At 36.9% G+C, this 18,768-nt stretch overlaps 1 long non-coding RNA gene across 1 annotated transcript; it reads left to right on the forward strand.

Annotated features, from left to right (window-relative positions):
- The first annotated feature begins 3,159 nt into the window (after positions 1 to 3,159).
- Positions 3,160 to 3,858, forward strand: LOC127097596 (uncharacterized). The gene is made up of 2 exons (XR_007793104.1): positions 3,160 to 3,272; positions 3,536 to 3,858. It is a non-coding gene; the product is annotated as an uncharacterized LOC127097596 (long non-coding RNA).
- Positions 3,859 to 18,768: the final 14,910 nt, after the last annotated feature.

Genomic DNA, 18,768 nt, shown 5'->3' on the forward strand with positions numbered 1-18,768 from the left:
CGTCAAGTATCCTAATAAAAAATGTTTATTTTTCCCTTTTATTTTTTTTTAATGTCATAATAGTTATAAGAAATCAAAAATACTTTAGGCTAACACTCTAATAATTATGCGGTTTCTGTTGGTTACAATGGATGTTGTGGAGTGTTAATATCTTTCCCATAATCTCTAACCTAATTAAAAAAAATCGATGTTGGATTTTAAGTCTTTCACATCTCAAGTCTCTTAAGAAAGCATGATTGCCTATAAAAAACCAATTAGGAATTATGCATCATGCTCACATTGGTATTACTTATGTTACCAACTCTAGGAACGTCAATATTAGTTGAATTATAGTAAAAATCTAGAATACAAAATCTAATGTGTGAGCAAACATAACCTGCTTAAACAAGATATTGAACATGATGGAAACAGAAAATCTTGTTTCGAAACAACATCAAAGAAACAACACCAAAGTAATAAATGCTTTCTTCCTTTGTTTCTTCTTGTTGTTGTTCCAATAATGCTTGTGCTTGATAGATTCCATGTCTAGTAAAACATGAATAATATGGTGAAATGTCAAGATATGAATGTTCTCTATTTGGTTCATGTTGTGCATTATTGTTGTAGTAGATGTTGTCTAAACTTAATAAAGCCATTATTTTTGTTTCACGTCCTTCATAACTAAAACAATCATGAAAGTAATCATTTCAAAAGGGTCATAGGAAAATAACCTATTTTTTATCTACTGTCATAGTATAATGACCCTATAATGTAGTCCTCATTTGTTGGAAGAGTTGTTTCTGGAAATAATAATTGCTTCTCCTTAAAGAACCATGTGCCTGGAATTATGTTTGACTCACTCTTCATACTCCAACTTTGTCCATTAGAATTCGGTTCTCTAAAAACACCATGGTTGAGAAGATTATCTTTATCAAACACCTCAAACTTCACACTATAGCAACGAAAACACTATAGTTTCATATAGAAATGTAAATAAAAGTCTATTGGCAACTCAAAAATCATCAGATAATCAAGGGAGACAAATATTAGGAAATGAGACAAACCAACTTACACTAAAACCTTAAGAAACACTTAAAAGGAAGGCACTAATGTTGAGGTGTTAGCTGATGGATCAGAAGAGTGTGGAAAATCCAAAGTAGCAATACTCATCTCTCATTCTCTCTCAAATAGGATGGGTTTGTTGTATAACATGAAGAAGAAGAAGCTGGAAATTGTATGATGGAATTTGCATAAAATAAATTTCAAAGTGTCTATTTACAGTAAGTTTTAGGTTCGGTTGCCCATTTAGGCAAATTCGACGCAAATGGGTAATCCGATGAATCTCCTTTAGGATATTTTGGAAATTTTAATATGAATCGCACATTCACATTAAACATATCGATTTTACATAATAAAGTTCTCTCATTTATTCTCGTACACTAAAAAAAGAAAAGCATGGCTCAGATATAACTTTTGGCACTTAAAACAAGTAATTTTCGTGTCTTTTTATGTCTAACACGTATCTTTATTTATAGAAAACTTGTATCAATTGGTGAGGAGAGACAATGCTTTAAATGATTTCAGATGACCATTCAGAAACAGTTATATATTTGTATCGTTCAACAATATTATGAAAGAATGTGTTGGTCTAATGGCAGTGCTTTGGTCATGCGCGTCCTATAACCATTAGTGCATGGGTTTTAGTATGCCCAAACGTGATTTTTGGCCATTTGTTTTTTCAATTTTAACAAATAAATCCAAAAAAGTATTACAATCAAAATTTGAACCTGTTACCTTTGAATCAATATTAAAAGTCCCAGCTATTACACCACATAATTATCTATGGGTTAAATGATTTATAAAATCAATTTAATCATTATTGTTTATCAATTAAATATTTTGAAAATTTCTCTAACAATCCCCCATCATTTTTAAAATATATCTAAATCCATTATTCGGAAAATTTCATGGTTTCAGATAAAAGTATCTTACGATTTGAACCAATATTAAGTAAGTTAAGTTTTCACTTGTTCCTGAATAGATTGGTAGACAAGCTTTGAACCAATTATTCATTAGAACAAGTGTGCATAACTCACACATGAAACCTCGGTATCATTGATCGAATTATCAACATGACACATTAAATAAGACTTTGTGTCTCATATTCTTTTCATGAGAATTTAAGAGTCAAGCCCTTAAGCTATGTGAAGCGGCACCAATTCATTCTCATATAGATATACTCACTACGCCAAAAACTGGAATAGACAGCGCACCTTAGAGGGCGCTTTATTACAAAAGCGCACTCTAAAGTGAAGCGAAAAAATAAGGAGCGAACAATTGGAATAGACAACGCACTTTAGAGGGCGCTTTTGTAATAAAGCGCCCTCTAAGGTGAAGCGAAAAAATAAGGAGGAGATAGAGGGACAACAATACAGGGCGCTTTTTAGAAAGCGCCCTCTAAGGTTACCCTTAGAGGGCGCTTTTAAAAAAGCGCTCTATAAGTCCATGTGCATTTCCAGTTTATAAAGCGCTTTTGGAAAGCCTTAGAGAGCGCTTTCATAAGCGCCCTCTTAGGCCCCCTTTAGAGGGCGCTTTTTTTCCACAAGCGCCCTCTAAGGTCCCCTTTAGTAAACATTAAAATTATAACATACTGCGCGTTTTGTTATTTCACTCTCTGTTATTTTCGTTCTTTTTCACGTTAGGGTTCTCACTGCTACGATTTTCGCTACTTCTAAGGCGTTCTCCTTCCACCGCTGTTAGATCTACGACGTTTCCTCCTTCTATTAATTCGTTGTTAGCTGTTCGATTTTGACACCATAGGTATTTTTCTAATCTTCATATTACTTGGTTTCTCTTCTGACGTTCGCTATTGTTCATTTTTTGTCTTAGCTCTTGGAACTTTTCCATTTGGAAGTAATTTTAGTAACATTGGAGGGTTTACATCAGGATTTCTTCTTGGATTTGTCATTTTGACTCGCCGTCAGCATCATTGGCTTAATCTAAACAAGTCTAATACTTCCCAGAAGCAAGAATCTTATCAATATGCGCTTCGGATTATCTCTTTTGTGCTACTTAGTGTTGGGTAGTGTCTCTCTCCTTTTTTTGTTGTTGTTGCTGTTAGGTGAATTACATTGTTATGTACTAGTGTCTCCAATGTGAAAGTGGTTGTTTACAGATTGGTCAGCGGCGGCGTCTTGTTCTTTAAAGGGGTGGACTTGAATGATTACTGCTCTTGGTGCCATTATATAACCTGTGCCCCTCCGAGCTGTAAACCAGGCTACATTTCTTGTGAGGTGAGTGATGCTGCTATGCTACTTCCTTATGTATTTGCTTGATCTATGCAGCTTTTATGAAGCACCGACATAAAAGTGATTACAACTGATATAACTAATCTTTAGTTCTGTTGACACATATTAAAAGAACCAGTTTCGATTCTGCATATATGGTTAATTTATTTGCCAAACAAATTTTCTTATGATGATTTAATGCTTGAAAAGTTCAACAATGAAACTTGAAATGTTACTGATGCTAACATTTTTGTGATGTAATGCTGCAGGATTACCAGATCGGAAACAAACTTAACGTGACATGTTTGAACAATGGAAGAAGTGGCATTTTTTCTCTGTCAAACCGTAACCCTGACGAGCAGGCTGAAGAACTATGTTATCGCCTTTGCGGTAAATAACCAGACACAGAAATACAACATCTCTTAGGGAGATTTCATTCAATAAACTTATGTATATGATTTGTTCTTACTGCTGCTGCTGACAATAAGAATGAGTCACTGTGGTTGTTGCCATAGTTGTTATCTCGTTATATATATTTCTCCTTGCTATGAAATTACTGCAGGATGTATATTTATAAGTTTGTCTGAAGGAATATTATATCAAATGATTCATATATTAGAAATGATCATAATGAGGGTATTTGGATCAATCCAACCGTCCGTGTTGTTAAGAGACATGTAGAACATATTCCAACCAAGAAAAGAAAGAGAACTTAGTGAAAAAGGTACAGGTCAAATGATTTTAATTGTTTTCTTTATTACAGGTAAAATGGCTTTTATTACAGCAAATCGAGTCAGTTGCATCAAAAAAAAAAGGTATAAACACAATTATATGATATTTATGCATAGAAAATGTTAATTCTTGATCTTATACTTCACCTAACTAATTTTATGATATTTTAGGTTCATGCTATTGATATTGAACAAAAAGAGGTTGTTGCTAAGAAGACTGCGGCTAGCAAAAAAAACATACATCTCAGAGATGCTTTTGCTACTTAGTTTTATTTCTTTTTAAGTTATGAATTGGTTGTATATTTAGAATCTTTAGAAGTTAAACGATTATATATCAGTGGATTGTTGTATATGTATGGATTGTTGTATATAAGGCTTGTTGAATGCAATGTGTGAAAAAGGGCTTCAAATTATACAGTTTTAGGTGTACTGCTTCAATATACAGGTTGTCTAAAATAAATAAAAAAATATAGCGCTTTTTAAAAAAAAAATTTAAATAACCACCCACTTTAGAGGGTGCTTTCCAAAATAAGCGCCCTCTAAACCCTTTAAATTTCCATTTTAGAGGGCGTTTTCCAGTAAAAGCGCTCTCTAAACCCTTAAAAGTTTCCACTTTAGAGGGCGCTTTCCAGTAAAAGTGCCCTCTAAACCATTAAAAGTTTCCACTTTAGAGGGCGCTTTCTTTAAAAAGCGCCCTCTAAAGTGGCCCTTAAAGGGCTTAAAGAGCCACTTTAGAGAGCGCTTTCACCAGGAAAAAAAGCGCTGTCTTTACCTATGCCAGCGCCAGATTAGAGGGCGCTTTAAAGCGCTGTTATAGGCCAAAAAAAACGCCCTCTTTTCCCTTATTTGGCGTAGTGACTATATCATAAATGCACTCATAATTATGCATTCCAACAAACATATGTTATATGTCTATCAAAAGAAAAACATCATCCTACCACACTTATTGTTATGGTCCAATTACTTTTATCCCTTGGGATTTATCTATAGTCAAGTACTTCAATTACTCTAATAGTGTACTTTCATCATTGAACTCAAGAATTAATGTTAATCAAGTGTGAGTTGAGTTGCCACTATAGATAATTAGTTAGATATGGGCTTATCCCTCATCCCTAATGATGTATTCACTATTTTCAATTATATCCAAAAACATCATTTCTTTGTCAATCTTTTCGTCAAAGAATTGCAAGATTTTACAAATTTAAATAAACTTTGAATATTCAATTTTTCAACTAATCTTGTATATAATTACTTTATGTACTCTTGATAGTATTTATCATCTATCATCAAACCATTATACTTTTTATCATATTAGTACAATTATCATATATAAAATATATTATATATTCTTGATAATTTCGATAAACTATCATCATGACACTTTTGTCATTCATTTTGTCATATACACAAATTTTATGTCATTCTTCGTTTGCTAGTCTTTTTAATTTGAAGTTTTACTTCCACTTAAATATATCCGAAAAATATTTAATTCATTAAACATTTATAACAATCAACAACCACGATCAAACAAATTTGTAATGACTAACTTTTATTTCATGAAGTGAGTTCAAACATGTAATTCATAAACTCCATATAAATAGAACACCATTGAACTTATTTCTATTCTTTTAAAATAAACAATTTTCTTACGTAACAAATTATATGTGATAGATTCATGTTTCATATTTAACAATATTCTATGGTATATCCAACTAAAAATCACAATACCAAATAAACAATGAATTCACATAATTAATATTTTCTAAAACTTTTCTCCTCAAATATTTGTCAACTTACAATAATTTAAAATATATCAAATTACTTTTATATCAAGATGAACAAGAAATATTATTCTCATATTATGATACATATATAATATGTGATAAATCATTTTAAGTATAATAAATTCTTGCATAAATAAAATATACAATTTAAAAATGTTCTTGGTATTTTGAACATTTTATTTTCATCATTTTATGTTACCAATAAATGCATTATAAATTCAAATTCATGATATTTTTTACCAAATAATGTATCCATAAATAATGCATTATTAATTAAAATAAATTACTTGAATAAAAAAAAATATTTAACATGTATTTTACATTCATATATACACCATAATCAATATTTTTTTTAATTATCCAAATTCACATACAAGAATAATTTATAAATTATACATATATATAAATTTATGGCACATGTTAAATTTAACATAAATAAATATTTTTTTCAACATATTTTACATTGATTTAAAACATCATATAAATGACATATTTATTTAATATAATTATGTATCTTTCACCATGGATATGAATAAACAAAGATGTATGTTTATCTTTCACCATCATTGAAAGTTGTTATCATCTTCTTTAAAGTTACATAGTTTAATAAAGTATGGATCAAAATCGAAAATCAAACCTAAAGAAGAAGATGAAAATGGTATGATAAAATTTGCACAAAATAAATTTCAAAGTGTGTTTTTACAGTAAATTTTAAGTTCAATTCGTTCTCACAAATTTAGATAAATTGGATGCAAAATTTAGACAAATTGGATGCAAATAGGTAAGCCGGTGAATCCACTTCAAGATATTTTGGAAACTTTAACATGAATCGCATATTCACATTAAACACATCGATCAACGATATTTTATAATTTTCGTGTTTTTTTATGTCTAACAAGTGTCTATTTATAGAAAACCTGAGGAGAAACAATGTTTTATATGGTTTCTAGATAACGTTCAACAATATTATGAAATAGTTGATTGATGTCTACACCACATAATCATCTATGATTTAAATGATTCATAAAATCAATTTAATCATTATTATTTATCAATTAAATATTTTGAAAATTTCTTCAACAAGGAGTTATTGAATCTTTGAACCCTTTAAAGATTCCTTACATGGCCAAAGAGAGGACACATGTAGGAGTTGTTGTGTCTTTGAGATTCCATGCATGACCAAAGAAAGAAGCACTGTTGGAGCACTTAGTGTGATTAGAAAATAAAATGGGTAAAGTTAATCAAAAGCATATAGTGAACCTGAAAATAAAATCATAAAATGGGTAAAGTTAATATTCAAATCAGTACTTTAACGTGATTAGAGAGGACAACTATAGTTATAATAACTTCAATATAAAAATCCATTTTATAATATTAATCAACCAAACAATTACCTTCCTCACACAAACCTGTTTCTCGTACTACTCCATTAACCCAAAATAATACCATAGTTGTAGTACAATTAAAACAAAGCATGATTGCCCAATGCGAAACTCATTATCATTAAATCTCAGTTGCTAAAATCATGATTGTGAAATGTGAAATTCATTATCATTGAAGACTAAATATAAAGGTCAACTTAAAACTATAAGTCAAAGCTTAACACAAGATAGTTAATACAAAAAAAAAATAGAGCAAATTAAAAGTAAAATATAAAGGTATATCTATGTTAGCTAGAAAGGATAAAATATAAGACATTAAGGAACAAATCTTACAGGCACTGACAACGCAAACTGAAAAATGAGAAAATTCAACACTAAACAATTTTCTATGAACTCTATTATCTGGTGTTCTAGTTCCCTCGTCATACTCTCTCCTTTCTATAAGATACCAGCTTTTAACAAATCTTCCAAAGACTTTTGACACGTCAAACAAGTGTAAACGAATTCTACAACATCCTTATTTCTACATGGCCACCAAAATATTTTGTTAAGAACTTAATAAATTTTTAGTAGCTCTGGAATGAATACTCAATTCCTCCCGAGGCTCTCTTCTATGATCGTCCTCTTAAGTTTCGCACACTTGTCGTATACTAAGAAATAGATAAAAATTAGAAAATCTGGACGAATGGACCGACCTACTCTGATACCACTATGTAACACCATAAATCCTGAATCTTAATATAAAAGATAGTTTTTCACAATATAGGATGATACTGAAAATAAATCATGCAACTTCAAGAGTATTTCTCAAAGACTTCGAAGCAGAACTCAAAATATCTCAAAACATAAAATAATTATTTAAAGAAAATACTCAAAGAAATAAATTCAAACAACAACTCAAACAAAACAATGCGTCATGTCCCCAATGTTACACATCAGAGCATATAAACAACTAAAAAGCAATAAATGTAAATATAAACGAAGACAACTTCAATGTCATCTTCCAACTTGCAAGCAACTACTCCTGCTGAGTACCTGATTGTCTGTATTCCAGGGGAGTACAAATGCCATAAAAAAGGGGTGAGAATACACCTTATAAATGATAATGGTGAAAATTAGGAACAATATAGTAATTAACAAATTCATAAGTGCATCATTCATACAAAAACACAATCAAAGTAAGATAATGATGCAATACTAATTCCACCATCTCCTCATAAAAAATGCATGTGGTACCGGGTTTTTGGGATCAGAGGTAAGTTACTAATTTACCCATGTCTCTAGTTCCTCTTAAACTGTGTCCCTCTCTGTACGTGAGACTATCATAGTCTCTCTCTGAACCAGGACATCACTGGTTCGAAGTCTTACCTAAATCTAAAATAAGTTCATGCATGGTCATGTACAATGTAAGCATGTAACATCATAAACATCATCAACCTCATAAACATTATAAATATCATCAACATCATAAGCATCATTAACATCATAAACATCATCAAAAACATCATCAGAAGGTTCAACTCTTGAACCTTTAAATTTCCAATCACAGTTCTTTACTATAATCCTTTCGGGTTACTAATCATAAAAAAACGTCAATTAAGTTCGTCACTATAATCTTTTCGGATTACTAAACATAAAACAAAATCAATTGAGGTCATCATTGTAATCCTTTCGGATTACTAAACGTCAAAAATCGTCAATTAAGGTCGTCATTATAATCCTTTCGGATTACTAAACATCAAAAATCGTCAATTAAGCCTGTCACTATAATCCTTTCAGATTACTAAACTCAAAAATATGTTTTAAAAATGTATTTATTTTTCATCAAAAAGAGTAAAGTTATTTTATTACTCAAAACTCTTACTCATCAAAAATTCTCAAAGAAACTCAAAAACAACTTGTCATACGGTGAACTGACTTGGTGCGTTTTGCTTTGGAAAGCAAATGTCGCGGTTAGCAAGAGTCGCCACCGACTTTTATTTTATCCAAAAGGAAAGGACATAAAAGAACAGGAAAGACCTTGATTAGATTTTGGGTTCGGGAGGTACATTATACAAAGGGAAGGTGTTAGCACCCTTTGTATCCATGGTTGTCCATGGGCTCTTAATTGCTGGATCACTTATGTTTTTGTCTGAAAAGGTGTTGGTGGATTGTTTAAAAATGTTTTTGAAAAGAGAGTTTAACTTTGTAATGATTCTTGTACGAATGTATACAAAGTGTTTATCTCGTTTAATTTTGCAAGCTGTTCAGAAAACTGTTTAGAAAAATATAACTTGGCAATGATTCTAATACGAATGTATACCAAGTGGCGATTTTCTAGTAGCTGTTTTGCAAAGTGTGAGGTGTGAAAAGTATTTTGAGTTGTGATTCAGCATTTAAGAGTTATACCTACCCAAGGTCGTTATAGGTATTTCCTGTCCTTAGGAGGGTAAAACTGTCCTTACTATTGAGAAGTAAGTAATTTTATCCTTTGGATGTAAAAGGGTCATCGTAGGGTCATCGATTGGTCATTGAAGGCAACATTTGTAAGGATACCTTAGCATTCGGAGGGACGATCATCATTTAACCGTAAGCTACACCGAAGGGTCATCGAGGGACAAAATCATATATTCGAAGGCAACATCCGAGGGACTATGATTTATTTTAGAGGGACATGATGATTTAATCGAAGGGTCTTGGCTAAGGGTACCCCCACATTCGCGGGACATGACCGTAATACCGTAAGGCAACAAAGAGAGGTCCAAGATCACATATTCAACGGCAATATTTTGCAATTAAGTATTTAAGATGAATTTCCGCATTATGATCAATTAGGATGAATCTCCACATTAAAATTAACTAAGTACTTAGGATGAATCTCCACATTAAAATTAATTAGACAATTAGGATGAATCTCCACATTAAAATTAATTAGGCAATTAGGATGAATCTCCACATTAAAATTAAGTAATTAGGATCAATCTCCATAAGGGTATCCCACACATAAAGTGGAATACCTAGCCGGCCGTTTCCTCGGGAATATGTAAGCCTTTACACAATTCAGCACACGGGTTAGAACATCGAGATAAAGTACAATTGAAAATTGCACCACAAAATAAACACAACAGTCATAAAGTCAGGCCAAATAATGCAGAATTATAATAAATCTTGATTAGATAAACATAAGGCAGAACAGAAAAGAAACAAAACAGCCACTGTCCCGTTCGCTCCTGCTTCGCCTAGCGAAGGCTTAGCGAGGGCTCGCTTAGCGATGTGCTAGCGAACTGCTACGGGTTTTGAGTTTAATAGCAGCATGATCTCCGGAACCCTGAACTTTATGGCATTTAATTACAGGAATAGTATGGACAAACATTCAGGATATTCAGGCATACTTAAATTCACATGTGAAATCAAATTACATATCCGAAAATTTAATCATGATGCCTTATGCATGTAGAGATTACCGATTAAAAGCGTAAAACAGTAGTGATGTGCCAACCTGTTTGCCACTGAGCTGCGATGTTGAAGGGATTGACCACTCTTGGTATCGGATGGAGTTGGGCGGCGGTAACTTCGGTGCGGATGAGCGGCCTTCAGGGTTTCTTTACTCGGAATTCTCTGAGTTAGTCTCCAGGGTTTCTATGCCAGGGTTTCTGTCCGTCTTCGTCTGTCCCTTTTCGTGACTGAAGTGGCGGTATTTATAGTGATTGTGGTGACCTAATGGGCTCAGAATGAAGCCCGAAAATTCTGATATATCGCAAGCTTCGCTAGGCGAAGGAGTTGCTCGCCTAGCGAGCAAGCTATTTTGGGCCTTTTTCTGGATTGGGTCTGTTGCGAGCTGGGCTTTTGTTCTTTTGGGATCAATGCTTTGAAAAATAAGTCGGAGTGCCTAAGAAATGCCTTGTAATATTAATGGGCAAATTTTGGGGTATGACAGCTGCCCCTGTTCAAAATTCTTGAACCGAGAGAGTTAGAATGGTATGTACGTCATTCGTGGTCTGGAGGCGGAAGATTATTGAACACTTAGAATGCCCCAAAAATTTGCACTTGTCAATTAGTCTTGACGGAGACGGGCTTAAAGATGCCATCCATGAGGTTTGATGAGGATATTTTCAGAGTGCGTCGTACATCAGACGATTTCTAAAGACATGGGTGTCATACCGGGTCGTACGCTAGACCGTATGGTGAGTCATCCATTCGGCTGTCGACTTCGCTGGGGAGTCAGAAGGTGTCTTACACTGCTGGGGATAAGGGATCAGAATGGATCATACACTAGATCGTATCTGAATAGCAGAGTGAACCGTCCCTTAGGCTGCATCTGGGGAGGTAAAGGTCCGACTGGATCGTACGCTAGATCGTGTCTGAGTAGCAGAATGAGTTGTCCATTAGGCGGGTGACTTTATTGAGGATGAAATATCAGAATGGGTCGTACGCTAGATCGTATCCGAGTTGCGGAATGAGCCGTCCATCAGGCCGGCGACTCCGCTGGGGATGAAATACCAGACTGGATCGTACGCTAGACTGTATCCGAGCTGCAGAATGGACCGTCCGTTAGGCAGTATCTGAGAGGGGTAGTCGTATGCTAGGCTACACGTCAGAATGTACCGTACGCTAGGTAGTCTCTGAGAAATGAAAGGTCCAATTGGGTCGTAAATTAGACCGTATTGGAGTAGTTGAAAGTCAGAATGGATCGTCCGTTAGATCGTATCTGAGTGGAAGGAGTCATATGTTTAGCTGAATCAGAATGAACCGTACGTTAGACTGTATCTGATCGTATTTGTAGATGCTGTATTTGCAATAAATGGCCGGGATGGGCTTAAAGATACCATCCTTAGGAGGATAATCAACCTGAAAAATAAAGTTAGCTTCATGCCATGTCATGATGCATGAGATGTTTTATGCTTTTGACAATAAATGCGAACAATGTATGCATGCGTATGCTGTGAAATGATGTAATGAAAGAATTGTGCATCTGAAAAGTTCTTCCCGAGGACTCTACTGGGGAAATAAATCTCAGTCTTCTGGTTGGAGATACTGGTATCGGTGATCCTTTCTTAGCTGGGGATACTTGATTCTTGTCTGATGGTAGAAATATTCGACAGAGCCTGGCTGGGGATGGAAGAGATGACCAGTCTGTCTAGTGATACCAATTTCTTCTGGGGAATAACTGGTTTTGTTGAGGAATAGAATTAGCACCCGGATTCATTGGAACGCATGGTTGGACCTTCTCCTCGATCCTGAAGTCTCGTAGTAATCGTTATTTCTATTTTATGCGCACATTTTTGGTAATCATTGATCATATTCCAATGCACATATTAATTCGAATTAAATCAATGGATGTTTATGCAAACAAAACAGAAAAAAGTAAAACAAAAGCATCTTTTGAAATAACATTGTATTGATTTTGAAAGAGGGCCTATAAAAGGCAATTTGTGTACAAAGAGACAGAAATCCTAGTAAGAGGAAATTGTCGAGAACATAAAGAAAAAGCTATGAAGGAAAAGTCCTATCGATTCTAATTCTGCTATTGTCATTATGTCTTCAAGCATCTCATCTCCTGCTGTCGGATAAAAGTGATTGGCTTGTTCAATCCCTTTGACTTGGGTGAAGCTGACTGAGAACGGGACATAGTCATACGCTTTTAATCCCTAATTTCTGCCTGGACCACCTTTTCAGGTTTTCAGTCCACCGGGATACCCTTTTTTGCCCGAGCCGCCTTTTCAGGTTTTCGACTCGTCGGGTGTACCTTCTTATATGTTTATCCCTAATTTTTGCCCGAACCCTTTTGGTTCGCCGGGATGCCCTTACTTTTGCCTAGGTACGTCGACCTAGCGGGTCTCTTTTATGCGTAGTATTTTTTGACTATGTCTGCGTTCACGGGATGCGGGAAGTCTTCGCCGTCCATCGTAGCAAGTATCATGGCTCCACCAGAGAATTCCTTCTTAACTACAAATGACCCTTCGTATGTGGGAGTCCATTTGCCTCTGGGGTCACCTTGTGGTAGAATGATACGCTTGATCACCAAGTCGCTGTTTTGATACACCTGTCTCTTGACCTTTTTGTTGAATGCCTGGGTCATGCGCTTCTGATATATCTGCCCATGACAAACAGCCGCAAGTCTCTTTTCATCAATCAAATTTATCTGATCGAGTCGAGTCTGAATCCATTCATCCTCGTCTAAACCTGTCTCTTTCATGATTCTTAGAGAGGGAATCTGAACTTCCACCGGTAAGACGGCTTCCATTCCGTAGGCTAAAGAGAAAGGAGTTGCCCCTGTCGAAGTGCGTACTGAAGTGCGATAACCATGAAGAGCAAGTGGTAACATCTCATGCCAGTCTTTGTACGTTACTGTCATCTTTTATATGATCTTTTTGATATTCTTATTAGCAGCTTCCACGACGCCGTTCATCTTTGGCCGGTACGGAGAAGAGTTATGGTGTTTTATGTTGAACTGCGTGCAGAGTTCAGTAATCATCTTGTTGTTCAAATTAGTGCCGTTATCAGTGATAACCCTTTCAGGGATGCCGTATCGACAGATGAGATTATTCTTGATGAATCGTGCCACCACATTCCTGGTAACAGAAGCGAATGAGGCTGCCTCTACCCACTTTGTAAAGTAATCAATAGCAACAAGGATGAAACGGTGTCCGTTAGAAGCGGTAGGTTTAATCTCTCCAATCATATCAATGCCCCACATTGCAAAGGGCCAAGGGGTTGTCAACACGTTTAATGGAGCAGGAGGCACATGTACTTTATCCGCATAGATCTGGCACTTGTGACACGTTCTGGCATGATGGTGGCAATCAGCTTCCATGGTAGACCAATAATACCCTGATCTCAGAATCTTCTTGGCCATTGTATGTCCACTAGAATGGGTCCCAAACATACCGTCATGCATGTCTTCCATAATCTTTTCGGCTTCCTTTTTGTCCACACAGCGAAGCAAGGTCGAATCATGATTACGTTTATATAATACTCCATTACTCAAAAAGAACTTAGCGGAGAACTTCCTCAGGAATTTTCTATCATTGATGGATGCCCCTTCAGGGTGTTCCTGAGTTTCTAAATATCTTTTCACTTCGTGGAACCAAGGTTTCTCTTCTACTTCAGCAGCGTTGAGTTCATAACAATATGCTGGTTCATCTAATCGTTCAATAGTGATCCTGGGAGCTTCATTATCCCATCTGACTCTGAACATAGATGATATGGTAGCCAATGCATCTGCCAACTGATTCTCTTCTCGTGGAATATGTTCGAATGTAATCTCTTCAAAGTATGGGATTAATGTCAACACCCGCTCTCGATAAGGGATGAGATTCGGATGTTTAGTGTCCCATTCTCCTTTGACCTGACTGATTACTAATGCTGAGTCTCCGTACACACTCAAAAACTTGATTCTCAGGTCTATAGCAGCTCTGAGTCCCAAAATACATGCTTCATACTTGGCCATATTGTTGGTACAATCGAAACATAGTCTAGCAGTAAAAGGAGTATGACAACCCTTGGGGGAAACGATTACAACACCAACACCATTGCCCAATGCATTAGAAGATCCATCAAAAACCATAGTCCATCGGGATCCCGGTTCGGGTCCTTCATCCGGTCCAGGTTCTTCATAATCAGTAACAAGCATGACATCCTCATCTGGGAACTCAAAATTAATAGATTGGTAATCATCCACTGCTTGATGAGCCAAATGATCGGCCAGCACGCTTCCTTTGATTGCTTTCTGGGTAGTATACTGGATATCATACTCTGTTAAAATCATCTGCCATCTCGCTATTCTTCCGGAGAGGGCAGGTTTCTCGAATATGTATTTGATGGGATCCATCTTAGAAATCAACAAAGTGGTATGATTCAACATATACTGTCTTAGTCGGCGAGCAGCCCAGGCCAAAACACAGCAAGTTCTCTCGAGCAGTGAGTATCTTGTTCCACAGTCGGTAAACTTTTTGCTAAGGTAGTATATGGCATGCTCTTTTCGACCAGACTCGTCATGTTGCCCCAACACGCACCCCATTGAACTTTCTAACACGGTTAAATACATGATTAGAGGTCTTCCTTCAACTGGTGGTATCAGGATTGGAGGTTCCTGGAGATACTTCTTGATTTTGTCAAAAGCTTCTTGACATTCACCATTCCATATCATCTCTTGATTTTTCCTCAGTAACTTGAAGATGGGTTTGCAAGTAGCGGTCAAATGGGAGATAAACCGGGCAATGTAATTCAAACGTCCCAAGAAACCTCTGACTTCTTTATCTGTACGGGGAACTGGCATTTCCTGAATAGCTCTCACCTTAGCCGGGTCAACCTCAATTCCCTTACCACTGACAATAAATCCCAAGAGTTTACCGGATCTTACTCCAAAGGTGCATTTGTTCGGGTTCAATCTCAACTTGTACCTCTTCAACCTCTCAAACAGTTTGTAAAAATGATCGAGATGTTCTTCTTCAGTATGAGATCTGGCTATCATGTCATCCACATATACCTCTATTTCATGATGGATCATATCATGGAACAAAACCACCATAGCACGTTGGTAAGTTGCCCCTGCATTCTTTAGACCGAATGGCATTCCTTTGTAACAGAAAGTGCCCCATCGCGTCACGAACGTAGTTTTCTCCCTGTCCTCAGGCGCCATCTTAATCTGGTTATAACCTGAGAATCCATCCATGAACGAGAATACCTTGTGTTGAGCGGTGTTATCTACCAGAACATCAATGTGCGGGAGTGGAAAGTCGTCTTTGGGACTCGCTTTATTCAAATCTCTGTAATCTACACACATTCACACCTTACCATCCTTCTTTGGCACTGGTACCACATTAGCAACCCATTGAGGATAAGAAGTAACAGCCAGAAAACCTGCATCAAATTGTTTCATAACCTCGGCTTTGATTTTCTCAGACATTTCAGGACGCATGCGACGAACCTTTTGCTTAACAAGACGAAAATCTTCCTTCATTGGCAGACGATGCACTACTATATCAGTATCCAGTCCTGGCATGTCTTCATAAGACCAAGCGAAAATCTCTACATAGTCATGTAACATCTGAATCAATCTTCCTTTGACACTGTTTTCCAAGCCTGCTCCTATTTTGACTTCTTTCTTGTCCACTTCGGTACCCAGATTTACAGTTTCAATTGGTTCCTCATGCGGCTGTATAGTCTTTTCTTCTTGCAGTAATAGTCTAGCAAGTTCTCCAGGTACTTCACAATCTTCCTCACTTCCATCCTCAGCTTGGTAGATCGGATTTTCAAAGTCATAATGAACCGTAGTAAAACTATTATCAACAGGATCCAGAGTGGGTATGGATCTGCAATTTGTTACGTGAGTGTGTGTAAGAAAACATAGCTTGTTTGGAAGATGACAGGAAAGATAAAGAGCGCAACATTTGAATGCAAAAAGTCCATCAATTTATTGAATGTGAATATGCTTATGAAAATGACAAAACCCTTAACAAATTAGCTATTGTGCCCCGGGCATAGACACAACGCCTAAAGAAGTTCAATTGTAAAAATTAAAAATGGCAACACTAAAATAGACAATAACAATTACTCCTGACTAAAAGAAATCGGGATAGTGTCTTCAGCCTTCCAATTATTGAGTCTGTCACCAATTGTTGGGTAGACCCAGCTATCCAGGTCGCAATCGCTGTCAGCATCCTCTATAGCATTAACCTGATCTTTGACTATCTTCTCAGAGTTAAACCCCAGGCCAAATTTATCAGACTTGTATGGCACGTTGATCAGTTGACCCCAGCCAGTACGATTACCATCTTCAACCACGGCTTGAGCGTCCTTCAGAGAAATCATAGCAGGAGGAGCACGAATAACCTTGGGCACACAGGAAGTTGGCTTAAGGACAGGACTAGTCGGAGGAACTACTTCAAATGATTGAGAAGGAGTCTCAAAGAATTCACCATCCATCTCGACGTATCTGAAGGCATGCACACTACTGACAATGTATTCTTCTTCTCCACACACGGTGACAATCTTGCCTTCTATTGGATACCTCAGCTTTTGATGGAGGGACGAAGCTACAACACTTGCCCCATGAATCCAAGGGCGTCCCAGCAAGCAGGAATAGGCAGGACGAATGTTCATTACGTGAAAGGTAGTGTTAAAGACTTGAGGTCCTATTTTGATAGGGAGCACTACTTTGCCACAGACAACACTCTTCGCACCATCGTAAGCACGCACCACAATGTCACTAGGCTTCAATTCAATGCTCTTGCAGTCAAGTTTATCGAGCACGGCTTTCGGTAGCACATTCAAAGAAGAGCCGTTATCGATCAGCACATGAGACAAAGTGATCCCCTTACACTCAACGGAGATATGCAGAGCTTTATTGTGATTCTTTCCGGCTGGTGTCAGGTCAGTATCAGAAAAGCCTAGGCCATTGTCAACAGTCAGGTTGGCAACATAGTTTTCAAACTGATCGACGGATGTCTCCTGGGGTACATGAGCGGTCTTCAGGAATTTTATCAATGCATTGGCATGAGATTCAGAAGATAACAATAAGGATAGCATTGAAATTTTAGACGGAGTATGTCCCAGTTGTTCTACCACGTCAAAATCGCTCTTACGGATGATTTTCAGCACTTCTTCCATTTCTTGTTTGGCAACATCTTCGGTAGTAACTTCGACCGGTGTCTCTGACTGAGAAGGGTTGATTGGTTCCTTTCCTCGGGTTTCAAGGACGGGAGGTGAGATTTCTGGAGAGAAGATCCTTCCACTTCGAGTAATTTTACTAGTCCCAACGATGCCACTAGGATTAGCAGCGTTATCCACTTGCTTCACGCCATGGACGTAAACATCACCTCCATAATTCCACGGAATGGCTTTGTTTGAGGAATACGGTACTGGGCCAGGTGCAGTAATGATTAAGGGAGCTACCTTGGGCTCAGCGGTAATCTTCACAGGTGCCCTAGTAGCGGTAATCTTCACTGGAACTTTGGACCTAGCAATCACAGATATCTCTTCAATAGGGTTCTCCGCCTTGGGAATCTTTTCGAAGAGAATTGTACGATCATCCATCAGTCGTTGAATACCCTTCCTCAACTTCAAGCAATCATTGGGTCGGAGTATGCAGAGATCGCAATTTTCAGCACAACCTGGAAATAAACCGGCTTGTACTAAATTCTTCTTGATGATCAGGAGAGGAGATGCTAAGTCAGCTACATCAGAAATGTGAGAATAGTCATCCACAGCATTAACAGTTTTGTCATGATTAGGCATAGGTGCAGTGATGACGTTAGGAGTCTCCGGAGGCTCAAATTCAATTTCTCCAGCTTCGATCATATCCTGAACCTTATTCTTCAATGACCAGCAATCGTTTGTATCATGCCCGGGGCTATCGGAGTGATATGCACACCTGGCATTGGGATTATAACGAAAAGAAGTAGTGTTGGGTTTCGTAGGAGGATCTCTGAGGGTGATCAAATTTGCCTTTAACATTCCCTGCAGTGCCTGTGCCAAGGTCATATTGATCCTGGTAAACTGCCTTCTTTGCTTGTCTTGTTTGGGCTGGAAGTTTTGAGATGGCGGTGCTGCAATCGTAACCGCTCCAATGGTATGGTCACGATTCTTCTTGTTACGACCCTTTTTACCGTACACAGCATTTGAT

This window comes from Lathyrus oleraceus, chromosome 6, assembly GCF_024323335.1.
Source record: "Lathyrus oleraceus cultivar Zhongwan6 chromosome 6, CAAS_Psat_ZW6_1.0, whole genome shotgun sequence".
NCBI lineage: Eukaryota > Viridiplantae > Streptophyta > Magnoliopsida > Fabales > Fabaceae > Lathyrus > Lathyrus oleraceus.